This window comes from Meles meles, chromosome 9, assembly GCF_922984935.1.
Source record: "Meles meles chromosome 9, mMelMel3.1 paternal haplotype, whole genome shotgun sequence".
In the NCBI taxonomy this organism is placed as follows: domain Eukaryota; kingdom Metazoa; phylum Chordata; class Mammalia; order Carnivora; family Mustelidae; genus Meles; species Meles meles.
This window is the reverse complement of record NC_060074.1, coordinates 83,721,072-83,735,755: the sequence shown is the minus strand read 5'-3', so window position 1 is coordinate 83,735,755 and position 14,684 is coordinate 83,721,072. Positions and strand designations below refer to the sequence as shown.

Here is a 14,684-nt window from a genome sequence, read left to right as displayed (position 1 = left end):
ATTTTTTTTTCCCCTTTTCTTTTTTCTTTTTTTGAGATAGTGTGGTTTTGGGCCTTTAGGGGTAGGAGATGGGAGGTCGGGGGGTGAAGATGTCAGAGGGAGAAAGAATCTTATGAAGGTTCCACACAAAGTGCTGTGCCCAGTGCTGAATCCTACATGGGGCTTGATCTCACAGCCCTGAGATCATTACCTAAGCCTAAGAGTCTGCCAATTAACCAACTGAGCCACCTAGGCGCCCTTACTCTTCCTCTTTTTAGGAGCCAGAGATTACAGATTAGGATATTCAAAAGAAACTGCATAAAATGAGGGGAATTAAAAAGTCATGATGCACATCCAGGGGAAGGTATAGGCTCACATACACCTGAGAGACTTTAATTTTATACCTCAAGCTGATCTTTGGCATAGAGACAGACTACAACAATTAAAAAAGTAAAATAATAAACAAAGACAAAAAAGCAACAAACCCTGCAGAATGGGAAAATGTGATTTCCAGAGCTACTAAATTATTAGTTTCAAATGACAGTTTTTAAGTAGAAAATAACAAGACATACAAAAAAAAAGTATGTCCCAATCCTCATGTTGCTCAAGGACCAACACTTCTATTTCAAGGGAAGAGTCTGCAAGGTGACAATGTAAGAAGAAAAAAAATTAATGAAGCCTATAATAGTAATATGAACAGAAACTGTAACACTGTAAACGAAAGAAAGCATTTACAAGAGAAAACAGGTGAGGATATGTCTTATTTACTTGAAGTTGTCCAAGTAGGTCAAAGATACAACAAAGAACTTTTCCTGCCCTACATACAGATGAACAAGCTCCAAACTAGTTGGTGCAAAATAATCCTCTCAGGTAAAACAAGCATTTCAAGCCATTTACTTAAAATATTAACCTAAAAAATTAGAATTACATTAAAGTTAAATATTTAACATATAAATTGACATTAGTATCTCCATGTGATCTCTTCATTAGCAAGTCAAGTCATGTCACTAATAGCAACCTGGGAGCCCTAAGGAAAGAGTGGGAGGTAAGCAAACAAAAGGGGTTACAAGTGGCACCATCACATGTTTATTCATGTTCAGCTTATTACTATACAACGCACGCTTATGGGCCCAGTTGGGTGAAATTAATGAATTTAGCTACCTTGAACTTAAAGGCATTATGATGTTTTAAAAGAAAGTGAAATAATTCAGACATTTCAAAAAATTGTGGATCCTTCCTGGAGTGAAAAGTGGCCGCCTGTCCAAAGCATATTGCTTAGCAAAGAAAGAAAGAAAGAAGAATAAAAATTCTTTATGTAGAACTTTAAAATAAAGGTAGGGAAGAAACTAATTTTTGAAAGAAACTTGTACTAGGGAGAGAGCATTTTGAAAACGTTTTTATCTCTGATTTTGTCCTGAAAATGATGTGTTACCTATAAAAAATTCTCATGCATAGACACTTAAAACTTACAGAGAGGACTTTATAACTTATATTCCTATAAAAATCATAAATAGGCTTTATTACGTCCATTTGTTAAAAATATAAAAATAATTTTCCAATCAGTTTGGAAAAACAATAATTTACATGAGAAAAGATGAAATTTACTAACAGAATTCCTACAAAATTTGTGTAAAACTGGTAGATGAGATTGGAAATGAAGAACATACAAATTATTATTTTTTCAAAACCCCTCTTTTGGACAAAACCCTAAAGTTCCAGCACAGAGGAGTATGACTTCATGACAAGGACTTTTGGTAAAATGAAAAAAGACCTCCCTCTGATGACTAAAGAAAAGAATATATAGGGGAAGATGAACCATGAGAGACTATGAACTCTGGGAAACAAACTAAGGGTTTTAGAGGGGAGTGGGATGGAGGGATGATAGGTTAGCCCAGAGATTGGTATTAAGGAGAACATGTGTTGCATGGAGTGATATACAATGAATCATGGAACACTACATCAAAACCTAATGACGTACTGTACAGTGACTAATATAACATAGTAATAATTTAAAAAATATATACTATATATTATATGCCTTTGTTTAAATTAGATAAAAGCAAAAATACAAATTCTACTACTGTTTATTTAATGTCTAACTCAGTATGGCTGACATTTTTCAAAGAACAGTAAGAATGGACAAAACAGAACTTTGCCTCTCTTCAGTTACAAAATGATGACTGGACAAACAGTCAAAATGTAAAACGAAAGATATTTTAGGACAAATCTGTGGGTGCTTTCCACGTTTTGTTATTATTCTTTGAAATGAAACTGAGGTAAGAATATATTTAAGCTGTTTTTCAGTCAGCTAGAATTAGTTTCCACATTTATCTCTTCTCAGCTGGAGTGTTTGTAGCAAGAGAAAGATTAAAATGGAATTAAAAGAAAGGCTGAAGGTGGGACAAATAAGGGACAAAATAAGTATAAATTCTGGGTTTACAGACAAGCAAACATATTCTTAGTACTTTCTAAAAGGATTAGGTGGGAATGTTGTCTATAAAATTAGGTGGCTTTAGTTAAGTCAAGTTGGGGCTGAGTATCTGGTGAGATGCTTCCTTGAGCTCCCCAGAGCTGAAGAGTAATCCCAAGTAATTGCTTTTTTGTACGCGAGTGCTAGGTAAACCTGTCCACAGTGGAGTAACTAGTAACTCCCAACAACTGTATAAAATCTTTTTCTTCTCTCCGTTTGTTCCCAGTGAATATAGAAGGGACACAATTTACTTAAAAACTCACTCAGATCCAATCAATCCAAAGTTTAAGCATCTTTAGTCCAATTATATAATGGTACGCTATTTTTTTCATTGTAATTTTATAATATCTAATATTTTATAAAATTTGTAATGTCTAATACTCAAAACTGACCAAATAATTCATACCAAAAAGTTTGTAATTCTCCAGAAAAGCCATGTTGTCTCTTACATCTTAGTTTTCAATACTAGATAGCAATCTGGAACCACATATATACATGAAGCCATACCCACACACATATGCTTGTATATACACATATATGTACATACATATATGTGCATGGATATATACAAATATACACCTCTTAGTAAATGTATTTACTTTGTAAAGTACCTATGAGACTCCCAACATTAATGAATACGCATACAGAATGGTTTTTAGTTAACACTAGTAGATCACTGTCAACAAAATAAACAATATCAATAGGAAAATCGTTAATGATCATCAGGTAAATGACAAAATCATCAGGTAAAAAAGGCACTTATTTATAAGTTATTACAAGATTTGTAACTACTGACTATGAAACATCCCATGATGTAGTCCATAAGTATCAATTTTGTATTAGTGTAAAACAATAAAAAAGATTGAGAGACCTTCTTTAAAATACACATTTAAAATATATTCCTTTTTTTTTTTTTTTTTTCAGTTTTTTTTATTTGTTTATTTACAGCATAACAGTGTTCATTGTTTTGGCATCACACCCAGTGCTCCATGCAGTACGTGCCCTCCCTATTACCCACCACCTGGTTCCTCAACTTCCCACCCCCTGCCCCTTCAAAACCCTCTGGTTGTTTTTCAGAGTCCATAGTCTCTCATGGTTCATCTCCCCTTCCAGTTTCCCTCAATTCCCTCTCCTCTCCATCTCCCCATGTCCTCCATGTTATTTGTTATGCTCCACAAATAAGTGAGACCATATGATACTTGACTCTCTGTTTGACTTATTTCGCTCAGCATAATCTCTTCGAGTCCCGTCCATGTTGCTACAAAAGTTGGGTATTCATCCTTTCTGATGGAGGCATAATACTCCATCGTGTATATGGACCACATCTTCCTTATCCATTCATCCGTTGAAGGGCATCTTGGTTCTTTCCACAGTTTGGCGACCGTAGCCATTGCTGCAATAAACATTGGGGTACAGATGGCCCTTCTTTTCACTACATCTGTATCTTTGGGGTAAATACCCAGCAGTGCAATTGCAGGGTCATAGGGAAGCTCTATTCTTAATTTCTTCAGGAATCTCCACACTGTTCTCCAAAGTGGCTGCACTAACTTGCATTCCCACCAACAGTGTAAGAGGGTTCCCCTTTCTCCACATCCTCTCCAACACACGTTGTTTCCTGTCTTGCTAATTTTGGCCATTCTAACTGGTGTCAGATGGTATCTCAATGTGGTTTTAATCTGAATCTCCCTGATGGCTAGTGATGATGAACATTTTTTCATGTGTCTGATAGCCATTTGTATCTCTTCATTGGAGAAGTGTCTGTTCATATCTTCTTCCCATTTTTTGATATGATTATCTGTTTTGTGTGTGTTGAGTTTGAGAAGTTCTTTACAGATCCTGGATATCAACCTTTTGTCTGTACTGTCATTTGCAAATATCTTCTCCCATTCCGTGGGTTGCCCTTTTGTTTTGTTGACTGTTTCCTTTGCTGTGCAGAAGCTTTTGATCTTGATGAAGTCCCAAAAGTTCATTTTTGCTTTTGTTTCCTTGGCCTTTGGAGACATATCTTGAAAGAAGTTGCTGTGGCTGATATCGTAGAGGTTACTGCCTATGTTCTCCTCTAGGATTCTGATAGATTCCTGTCTCACGTTGAGGTCTTTTATCCATTTTGAGTTTATCTTTGTGTACGGTATAAGAGAATGGTGGAGTTTCATTCTTCTACATATCGCTGTCCAGTTTTCCCAGCACCATTTATTGAAGAGACTGTCTTTCTTCCATTGAATATTTTTTCCTGTTTTGTCGAAGATTATTTCACCATAGAGTTGAGGGTCCATATCTGGGCTCTCCACTCTGTTCCACTGGTCTATGTGTCTGTTTTTATGCCAGTACCATGCTGTCTTGGTGATGACAGCTTTGTACTAAAGTTTGAAATCGGGTAACGTGATGCCACCAGTTTTGTTTCTGTTTTTCAACATTTCCTTAGCAATTCGGGGTCTCTTCTGATTCCATACAAATTTTAGGATTATTTGCTCCAGCTCATTGAAAAATACCGGTGGAATTTTGATCGGAATGGCATTAAAAGTATAGATTGCTCTAGGCAGTATAGACATTTTAACAATGTTTATTCTTCCAATCCAAGAGCATGGAATGGTCTTCCATCTTTTTGTGTCTTCTTCAATTTCTTTCATGAGTGTTCTGTAGTTCCTTGAGTACAGGTCCTTTACCTCTTTGGTTAGGTTCATTCCCAGGTATCTGATGGTTCTTGGTGCTATAGTAAATGGAATCGATTCTCTAATTTCCCTTTCTGTATTTTCATTGTTAGTGTATAAGAAAGCCACTGATTTCTGTACATTGACTTTGTATCCTGCCACGTTACTGAATTGCTGTATGAGTTCTAGTAGTTTGGGGGTGGAGTCTTTGGGGTTTTCCATATAAAGAATCATGTCATCTGCAAAGAGAGAGAGTTTGACTTCTTCCTTGCCAATTTGGATACCTTTTATTTCTCTTTGTTGTCTGATTGTCGTGGCAGGAACTTCTAATACTATGCTGAACAAGAGTGGTGAGAGTGGGCATCCTTGTCGTGTTCCTGATCTCAATGGGAAGGCTGCAAGCTTTTTCCCATTGAGGATGATATTTGCTGTGGGTCTTTCATAGATAGATTTTATGAAGTTCAGGAATGTTCCTTCTATCCCTATAACTTGAAGCGTTTTCATCAGGAACGGATGCTAGATTTTGTCAAATGCTTTTTCTGCATCAATTGAGAGGACCATGTGGTTCTTCTCTCTTCTCTTACTGATTTGTTCTATCACATTGATTGATATGCGAATGTTGAACCAACCTTGCAACCCAGGGATGAATCCCACCTGGTCATGGTGGATAATCTTTTTAATGTGCTGCTGGATCCTGTTTGCTAGGATCTTGTTGAGAATCTTTGCATCCATATTCATCAGTGATATTGGTCTGAAATTCTCCTTTTTGGTAGGGTCTTTGCCTGGTTTGGGGATCAGGGTAATGCTGGCTTCATAAAAAGAGTCTGGAAGTTTTCCTTCTGCGTCAATTTTTTGGAACAGCTTCAGGAGAATTGTTGTTATTTCTTCTTTGAAAGTTTGGTAGAATTCCCCAGGGAATCCGTCAGGTCCTGGGCTCTTGTTTTTTGGGAGGTTTTTGATCACTGCTTCAATCTCGTTACTAGATATCGGTCTATTTCTTCCTGGTTGTCAATTTCTTCCTGGTTCAGTTTTGGGAGTTTGTAGTTTTCCAGGAATGCATCCATTTCATCTAGGTTGCTTAGCTTATAGGCATATAACTGTTGGTAATAATTTCTGATGATTGTTTCTATTTCCTTGGTGTTAGTTGTGATATCTCCCTTTTCATTCATAATTTTATTAATTTGGGCTTTCTTTCTTTTCTTTTGGATTAGTGTGGCCAATGGTTTATCGATCTTATTGATTCTTTCAAAAAACCAGCTTCTAGTTTCATTGATACGTTCTATTGTATCTCTGGTTTCTACCTCATTGATCTCTGCTCTAATCTTGATTATTTCCCTTCTTGCATGTGGAGTTGGTTTGATTTGTTGTTGATTCTCCAGTTCTTTAAGGCGTAGAGACAGCTGGTGTATTCTGGATTTTTCAATTTTTTTGAGGGAAGCTTGGATGGCTATGTATTTCCCCCTTAGAACCGCCTTTGCTGTATCCCATAGGTTTTGGACCGAAGTGTCTTCATTCTCGTTGGTTTCCATGAATTGTTTAAGTTCATCTTTGATCTCCTGGTTGATCCAAGCATTCTTAAGCAAGGTGGTCTTTAGCTTCCAGGTGTTTGAGTTCCTTCTGAACTTTTCCTTGTGATTGAGTTCCAGTTTCAAAGCATTGTGATCTGAGAATATGCAGGGAATAATGTCAGTCTTTTGGTATCGGTTGAGTCCTGCTTTGTGACCCAGTATGTGGTCTATTCTGGAGAAGGTTCCATGTGCACTTGAGAAGAATGAGTATTCTGCTGTTTTAGGGTGGAATGTTCTGTATATGTCTATGAGGTCCATCTGGTCCAATGTTTCATTCAATGCTCTTATTTCTTTATTAATTTTCTGCTTCGATGATCTGTCTATTTCTGAGAGAGGTGTATTAAGATCTACTATTGTATTCATATCAATATGACTCTTTATCTTGATTAATAGTTTTCTTATGTAATTGGGTGCTCCCATATTGGGGGCATAGATATTCACAATTGTTAGATCATCTTGGCGGATAGTCCCTTTAAGAATTATGTAGTGTCCTTCTGTATCTCTGACTACAGTCTTTAGTTTAAAATCTAATTTATCTGATATGAGAATCGCTACCCCGGCCTTCTTTTGAGGCCCATTGGCATGAAAGATGCTTCTCCATCCCTTCACTTTCAGTCTGGGTGTATCCTTAGGTTCAAAATGGGTCTCTTGTAGACAACATACGGATGGGTCCTGTCGTTTTATCCAATCTGCAACCCTGTGTCGTTTTATGGGCGCATTTAGGCCATTCACATTGAGAGTGATTATTGAGAGATAGGTTTTTATTGACATCGTGTTGCCTTTGAAGTCTTTCTGTCTGTAGATTGTTTCTATATTTCTGTTCAATGATATTCTTAGGATTTTTTCTCTTTTATAGGACCCCCCTTAATATTTCCTGCAGTGTCTGCTTGGTGGTTGCATAGTCTTTTAAGCCTTGCTGGTCTTGGAAACTCTTTATCTCTCCATCCATTTTAAATGTCAGTCTTGCTGGATAGAGTATTCTTGGTTGCATGTTCTTCTCATTTAGTACTCTGAATATATTTTGCCAGCCCTTCCTGGCTTGCCAGGTCTCTGTGGAAAGGTCTGACGTTATTCTAATGGGCTTTCCTCTGTATGTAAGGAGCTTCTTTGTCCTAGCTGCTTTTAAGAGGGTCTCTCTTGAAACATAATTCATCATTCTAACTATAAGGTGTCGTGAGGACTTTCGAGAATCTAAAATCTTGGGAGGAAATCTCTCTGCCTCTAGTACATGAACGTTTCCATTCGTGAGATTGGGAAAATTTTCATAGACAACTTCTTCCACTATATCTTCTAGACTTCTTTCTTTTTCCTCCCCTTCAGGGATTCCAATAATTCTGACATTGGAACGTTTCATGGCATTGTTTATTTCCCTGATTCTGTGTTCGTGGCTTCTGAGCTGTTTGCTCCAGGCTTCCTCCTGATCCTTTCTATCTGTTTGTCCTCCAGATCACTAATTCTATCTTCTGTCTCAGTTACCCTAGCTTTTAGAGAATTTAGATTAGATTGGAACTCATTGAGAACATTTTGAACATCATCCCTGGTGGCTTTCAGTTCTGCCCTAATCAATTCTGTTTGGTCATCCATGGCTTTCTCCAACCTAGCTATTGTCTGGATAATTGTTAGTCTGAATTCCTTTTCTGACATATTGTCTATGTCGACAGCCATTAGCTCTGTTGCAGAAGGCCCATCCTCTGTATTTTTCTTCTGTTGGGTATTCCTCCTCCTAGTCATTTTGGTAAGAGATGACTGAACAGATGCAGTTGGACTTATCGATTGTGGTGCAGTCAATGTGCACCCTGGAACGCTTCTGTGCAATCAGGATTCCCCACCCAAATGAGAGAAAAAAGAAAAGAAAAAGAAATAGAGAAGAAGAAAGAAAAAAAAGGGAAAAGAAAAAAGGAAAAAAAAAGAGAGATATGAAAAAAAGGGAAAATAAAAGAGAAGGCTCAGACCAAATGGGCCACAAGGTAAGATTTGTGACGTATACAAACAAAAACAGACAAACAAAAAGACTGATAAAAGTATATGACAAGAGAAAAAAAAATATATATATATATAAGCCAAAAAAAAAAAAAAAAGGGAAGAACCTCATCAGAAAGAACCCCAAGTATAAGATTTATATATTATCAGGACAAACACAAATTCACAGAAACACTGACAGAAGGAAAAATTGGGAGAGTGGTTATAAATTCTTAGTGTGGGTGAGGAAGGTTATTTTGATTCTTCCTGAAGGTATTTTGATGTTTTTGTTAAGGGACTCAACTTTCCTAAGTTACAGGGGGATTAGAAACTGGTTTGCCTATAGGGGTAGCATTGATTGGGGAAAGGGGATTACCTTGAAGTTTAACTCTATATGTATAGTAGAAAATAAAAATTAAAAAAGAATAAACTAGACTAAACTAAGTTAAAATTTAAAAAGAATTAAAAAAATAGAAAAGCAAAAGAAAAACACGGGTGTATGTATCAAAAAGTTCAGGTTAGAAGGTTATTAAAGAATTTGATGTAGTGGACATCTCAGTGTGGTGGTAAATAGGTTAAAAAATTATCTGTATGTATAAAAAAAAAAGAACCAGAATATTGGTAAAGAGTTAAAAATAAAAGTTGTATTTATGAAGTAGTGGTGGTTGTTCTCTTGTAGTCTTTTTTTTTTTTCTTCCTTCCTGGTTGGTTTTCTGGGGGAGGGGCCTGCCACGTGGGTTTTCAGACAATGATGGTCCCTGAGTTAAATCCTCCCGCTCCCCTCAAGGGGGTGAGCTCTGAGGAAACTTTTTCAGCCTTTTGTTCTCTGGGGGTTTTTATGTTCTTTCATCTGCTTTCTCTCTCCTTGACAGCTTTTGATGGTTTTTGGAGGTTTAGAGGAGAGCAAACTGCACCCCGACCTCCCTCTCAGAGAGAAGCCTCAGAATGTTTTGCAAAAGCTGCTGGCAGAGTCGGTTCTGAGTCACTGTCCCTGGGGATGCAGGAGCTCCTCGTTGTACCCAAAACCAGGGCAGCGGTGGCTGTCTAGGCAGCTCCAGACCGCCAGAGAGGTTCCGAGCAGAGATCCCACACTGAGATTTTCCTGCTGTCCTGGGCTGGGAATGTCTGGTTTTTCCGGATGCCAGAGCTCCAGGCTAGCGCCTATGAGCACCTATCCCAAGGGAGGGTGTGGGATGCGCGCGTTTCAGGATTGCCGTCTGGCCAGTCTCCCAGCCCCTCACGGGAGCCAGACCCCACTCGTTCTCGGGCACGCTGGCGTTCAGGTGCACTGGCGGCTCAGGGATGGAGACCTGATTTCTCCGCCGCACTCTCTCTGGTTCAGCGCCAGGGGAGGCTGTCCTGGGTCTGGGGACTTAGGTCCCTGACCCTAACCGCCCAGGTTCCCACTATTACCCCCCGCTATCCTTCGCTCTTTGTTCTTTGAGTGCTTTCAACCAGACTCCAAGTTAATGCTGGTCCCCAGACACAGAGCACTCTCGTGTTGGGGTATTACTTTCCAATCGGTCACCTCTGGTGGCTCCCTCCCCCTTTTGTTTATCTTCAGGTATCAGTCCGATGCTCCCAGTCTGATGCTTCCAGCATCAGTCCGATGCTGCCACTGGCATCTTCTGCTCCTGTAGAGATCCAGACGTGTATAATTCTGATCTCAGGCTGATTTCATGGGTGGTCGGAGTTCTTTGGTAGGTAATCAGCTCACTTTAGGGTACAGGTTGAAACGGTGCCTCCTCCTACTTCCCCGCCATCTTGACTCCCCCAATATATTCATTTCTTAACACACATTTGCAAATAATCTATAAATCCTTTCATCTTTTGAAATGTATCTTTTCACTGGCACTGATTTATCTCGTAACTACATCTTAAATGTTGTACTAGCCAACAGCACTCTGTCGTCTCTGAGCACATGGAATTTGACTAGAAATATGCTGAACAGGAAGAGGAATGAAGAATGTGATTCAAAGCTAATGTGTTTACTTGGATGCATAAACAATATAAAGGCAACAAAGATGTGAATCAATGAAAACAGCATTTTTTTTTTTTTGGACAGAGGAAGGTATCATACATAAGACCCAATAATTAAGACCTGGGCACTAAAGTCAGTGAGTAAGAAGAGAGCACATTTTTTTTTTTTTGAAAAGTGTATGAGTATACTTTATACTCATAAAGTTACTCCAGGGCATATGTTTATTTAAGAATAATAATGAATAGACTCCTTCCCACTATTTATTTTTTCCCCTGGACATGCTCACAGTTGAATTCATATTAATATTACATGCTACAACCCCAATGTATCAATTAGCAAACATTAATTAAACTACTTTAAGAAGGAAAAAACGGAAAATACTGCCTTAGAAAGAAACCATTTGAGAATTTTTAGAAATTATCCCATGTAAACCTGAAATCTCGTAATTTACTCTAAAAACTTTAAGAATCCTAAAAACTTTAAGAACAGTTTGTTGTTTCTAATGAGACTCTTCAGCTTATGCAGAAAACATAAGAAAACCAAATCATTACAATCTGAGTACTAGGCCTGAGATTATATTCTCCCATTGTGTCTAATAATACTAATGCATAAATACCCCTTGACTCCCCATCAACATGCTTAGATAACTTTGCCATGACAGTTGAAAACTCTGTTTAAACATTTATACTTTTATAAGATCTCTACAAATAGCTGGATTTTTTTTAAAAGGGAGAGATTGCGAAAAACATATATACAATGTATACATATTTATATATTTTGTTTTTGTTTTAAAAAGACAGCTTTGAATTTTTTCTTATACAATATTATACAATACATAGGAAAACTTAATCTTTTTGAGACTCCAAACCAGAATTTTCAGTAACTTAAATTATTCCTTGTACTGCAAAATAGCTATTCATCAAAGTGTCTTTATTAAAGTTATAGACTCACTTATTTTTAGATCATCAAACTTAACTCCTTCATTTTCACATATGAAAACACTGAGACACAAATTTAGTCACAGATCCAGTTACAGTCAGATTCAGGTTAAGTTCTCAGGTGCAATATACCTACCCTTCTCCACAAACCACCCCCCTACCAACCAAGGTTAACTTATGATCAATTGTGAACAGACAGGTTCAAATATACTGTTACCTATACTGATGTCATTCTTTATACAGCTCTTATGTAAACACCATTCTCTTTATACAGCTCTTTTGTAAAGACTATTCTCTGTTCTGAAAAAATTGCTATTCTCTAACAACTAAGGTAAGGAAAACAACAACAAAACCACCCTCATTGAAACAAAACTCCCCAAAATAAACAAAAGCACCAGTCTAATTAACTGGCTACAGGGAGAACTAATTCATTCTTCTACCTGAAAAAAGTTCAAATACATTCGACCAATTAATTTCCTAATTCTTATAAAAAAGCTGACTGAGCATGTCAGTTTACCTTGACTTCCTTCAAAAATGTCACCAATGTTACAGAAAAAAACAATAAAAAGAAAAATGTATGCCATCAGGAAAACTAAAAAGATGAGATAACCAAAATGTTGAAAAACTGTAAGTTATGAAGCACAGTGACTACACAAAGGACATTACAACCCACTATTTCTAAAAGACTTCTGTAACACCCAGGTTTTCTCAGAACTCCAGAATAACTATAAAATCTAAAGTAGTAGGACAACAACCATAAAAGAGATGAGGAAAATGAATGATAAAGGACTTTACCAATCTCTAATTTGGGATATTCAGCAGCAGTTCCATTTATCCCAACTGAAGGCTACAACTACAGTTCTTTTTTTGTTTTAAGATTTTATTCATTTATTTGACAGAACAGACAGAGATCACAAGTAGGCAGAGAGGCAGACAGAGAGAGAGAGAGAGAGAGAGAGAGAGAGAGAAGCAGACTCCCCACTGAGCAGAGAGCCCGATGCGGGGCTCGATCCCAGGACCCTGAGATCATGACCTGAGCCGAAGGCAGAGGCTTAACCCACTGAGCCACCCAGGCGCCCCCTACAACTACAGTTCTTGACATAAAGTGGCAGCTTCTTCTGAAGATACTTGGAATAGACACTGAGATCTGAGAAGGGAAATGGCACCCCAGATAACCTTCTGGCACTAATACGAAGAGGTCTCATACTCAAAATGCAAGGTTTTCCTTATACCCTTAAAGAAAACTTGGTAATCCCACTTTATTTTAAATTGCTTCCAAAATAGCCCTCAGTGGTTTCTTACCTTCTAGTATTCCTATCTTTAAGTAATCTTCTACCACGTTATAGAGCTGGCCAGTGTAAACAGAGAACATTGTGAAAGCAATGGAGTGTGACTTCTGAGGAGATAGGCCTTGATTTCACTTAGTCCTCCTGCTCTGAGGGAAGCCACCTACCATGTAATGAGGATAGGCAGGCAATTCTATGAAGAGGTTAATGTGGTAAGGAACCAAGGCCTCTTACCAAGAGTCAGTAGAAATTTGCCAACCACATAAGCAAACAAGTGTAGATACAGATTCTCCAGCTCCTATCAAGTTTTCAGGTGACTGCAACCCAACTAACATCTTGCCTGTAACCTTATGAGAGCTGAAGAACCACAAACATCCAAGCTGCTCCTGAATTCATGACCCTCAGAAACCCTGTGAGAAAATAAATGCTTGTTGTTTTAAACCACCACTGGTTGCAACTGTTCTGGAATAATTTTCTACATAGCAAGAAATAATGAATACATTCTGATTTAAACGTTATATATTTTTAAAAAATTACAATACTGATAATCCAATTATTAATGTTGAGAACTGATCATAAATATAGTAAATTTTCTCTAAAGAAAAAAATCTCACCAAATCTAGAGAATGGGACCAAGAAAAATGTAGATGAAAACTTGGGATATTTATGAGCTAATCAACAATATATATTATACTTGAGCCCTGGTTCCTGGCACCTATTACTCCTGAAACACTTGTAATTTCCTCAGTGTTAAGAGCACCAGAAGCATTTTTTGTTCAAATATTTGATCTCTCTGATTCTGGTTTCTACATAGGGCTACTGAAACCCTTGTAATTTCCTGGTTGGTAGGAGTGTCTTTTGGTCTAAAGAGGGAAACTCTTGGATAGGTCCTGGATAAGCGCTGGTTATTGAAAGAGTAAACCAAGATTAGAAGCTTGGAATTTTCAGCAACAATCCAATTCCCTTGAGAAAGAAGAACTGGACATGGAGATGATGACAGATCATGCCGGTGTGACAAAGCTTCCACAAAAGTCCCAAAAGTACAAATTTCAGAGTTTCTGGGTTGGTGAACACATGGAGCGGCATGCTCAGAGAAGACATGTAATTCTATACCCCTTCCAACATTCTTTGCTCTATGCATCTCTCCCATCTGGCTGTTCCTGAGTTATACCCTTTTATAATAAACCAGTAATCTAATAAGTAAAAGGATTCTCTGCATTCTGTGAGCTACTCTAAAGGAGGGGATCATTGGAACCTCTGATCAGGTTGGTCAGAAGAACAGATGACAACCTTGACCTGTGACTGGCACCTGAAGTGGTTAGGGCAGGGGATAGTTTTGTAGGACTAAACCCTTAATCTGCAGAATTGATGCTATCTCCAGGTAAACGATGTCAGAATTCATGTGAACTGTAGGACATCCAGCTAGTGTCTGAGAACTGCATGGTGATGGTGGTGTGGGGAACACTCCTTCCAACACTCTTGCTGGAATTTGGTATAGACCTACATGGTATAAACAAACTTACAAATTTATTATTAAAGAAACTAAATATGAAATTTGCAACATGTAACTAACAAAGCTAAAAATAGAATTAAAATGAAATCATGTATGATAAAAACTAAAAGCAGAAAAATTACAAAATGATTACTAATAAGACAACCAATAAGAAAAATAATGGCAGAAAACATTAAAAAAAAGTGATCACATAAGAAATGGGAAGTGTGCTAAAAAATATGCCAAAATATAACTACAGCCCCAAAGAAGCCTGAAATTTAATTTTTAAGCAAACATTCAAAAAAGAAGTTAAAAAGGATTTAAACAATTCCAATATCTAGAAAAAATATATAAGCCTTTGGA

At 37.6% G+C, this 14,684-nt stretch overlaps 1 protein-coding gene across 5 annotated transcripts in view; it reads right to left on the bottom strand.

Moving 5' to 3' along the window:
* The window catches only part of ORC4 (origin recognition complex subunit 4), an 89,831-nt gene that overhangs the window by 55,712 nt on the left and 19,435 nt on the right, over positions 1–14,684 (bottom strand). The window lies entirely within an intron of this gene.